Here is a 2,066-nt window from a genome sequence, read left to right on the forward strand (position 1 = left end):
CAGGGCAGGAGCCACAGTAGGTACAGATCTTTATGGCTTTATAAGATCCAGCAGCTGCTCAAATATATGGCTTCCTTTGTCCCTTCACCCACAAAAAGGTGTGTTAGGCTGCTGTGGAGCAGGGACAGAAGCTATAGAGAACCTGCAGCTTAGGTATTCCACTGATGATTTACATTGGTCTGGTCATGCCAACCCAAGGCCACACCCCCGCTTGAGGCTCCACCAATCCAGGAGAAGGTCTACACAGCAAGCATTTAGCTTAATTCTGTAGTTTTTTTTTTTTAAGTTTGTTTATTTTTGAGAGAGAAGGAGAGTGAGTGCAAACAGGGCAGAGGTAGAGAGAGAGAGAGAAAGAGAGAGAGAGAGAGAGAGAGAATTCCAAGTAGGCTCCATGCTATCTGAGCAGAGCCCCACGCAGGGGCCTCAATCTTGTAAACCATGAGATCATGACATGAGCCGAAATCAAGAGTCAGATGCTTAACCAACTGAGGTATCCAGGAGACCCTTAACTATGTAGTTTTTAAGGAAGTGCCTCTGGGAGGAGGAGATGATGGAGATTGTCCGCAGATAGGCCTGTACAAGCCTGACCTGATATTAATTTTCACTCACAACTGTTATGACTTCATGTGAATGATCATATTGCATTTCTCAAGGATGTTCTGGTGTGTGTGTATTCATTAATTAGTTAACTAATTAATTTATAACATGCTCTGCTCAAATTTTCTTTGAGTGTCCTCTGGGACAAAAATTTTTTTTTTTTTAATTTTAAATGTGTTCTTTATTTTTGAGAGAGAGAGACAGAGTACGAGTGGGAGAGGTTCAGAGAGAGAGGGAGACACAGCATCTGAGAAGCAGGCTCCAGGCTCTGAGCTCTCAGCACAGAGCCCATGTGGGACTTGAACTCGTGCACTATGAGATCATGACCTGAGTCGAAGTCAGATGCTTAACCAACTGAGCCACCCAGGCTCCCCTGGGACAAAAATTTCTATCTGAATCTCTTTCTGTTGGGTTCCTTCAACAGTATTAGTAGGATGTACTTTTACTTTCTGGGCTGTGGTGCAACCGAGTCTACTTGGTCAAGGTCACTTTTTGCATTTTGATGAAGCGTCCCTAGGGTTTGGCTGTCCTGTAACCAACATAACTGAGAAGGGGCATGGGATTAATTACCTTGTCACTGAGTGTGTGGAATCCAGAAAGAGGTAAGAGCTGTGGACATGTCAAATCATAAACTAACCCCCAGATCTTAACCTGCACTGGCACAGTGCAAGATAGGTATAGTCAACAATGAAGATGAGGAGCTTGTTCATTTTAATGACATTTGAGTTTGGTACTTTTAGGATAGAAAGACCAATGGGACTCAGAAATTGGCTTTGAAGAAGTCATGGCCTTTCAGGGGGTAATATATTGATGTGTATGTTATTTGGACCTTCCAAGTACTCTTAAGTCTTCTTTAGTCCTTGTATCTTCTAGAATCTATAAACCTTGTAAAGAAGACGTTGTTTCCAGTTTTCATATTAAGTAACTGAAGCTGAAAAGGCTAACAATTTGGGATGCTTGGGTGGCTCAGTTGGTTGAGCATCTGACTCTTGATTTTGGCACAGGTCATGATCCTAAGGTTGTGAGATTGAGCCCGATGTGAGATCCAGCTCCATACTGAGCATGGAGCCTGTTTAGGATTCTCTTTCTCTCTCTCTCTCTCTCTCAAAACAAATAAATAAACATTTTAAAAATTTAAGTGTACAATATAGTGGTTTTAGTATTATCAAAAAGTTGTGGGGTGTCTGGCTCTGTTGGTAGAACATGTGACTCTTGATCTCAGAGTCATAAGTTCAAGCCCCATCTTGGGGATAGAATTTACTTAAAAAAAAGTTGTCTAACCATCTCCATTATGTAATTTCAGGATATTTTAATCATCCCAAAAGGCATCTTATACATATTAGCTAGCAGTCTCTTCCTAGTCTCCCCCTCACCTGTGGCAGCCACTAATTTAATTTCTCTTTCTATAGATTCTCATATTCTGGACATGTCATAAAATGGCATCATGTAATACATGGCCTTTTGTGACT

Source organism: Hyaena hyaena, unplaced genomic scaffold (genome assembly GCF_003009895.1).
Source record: "Hyaena hyaena isolate Hyena2069 unplaced genomic scaffold, ASM300989v1 scaffold_252, whole genome shotgun sequence".
Lineage (NCBI taxonomy): Eukaryota > Metazoa > Chordata > Mammalia > Carnivora > Hyaenidae > Hyaena > Hyaena hyaena.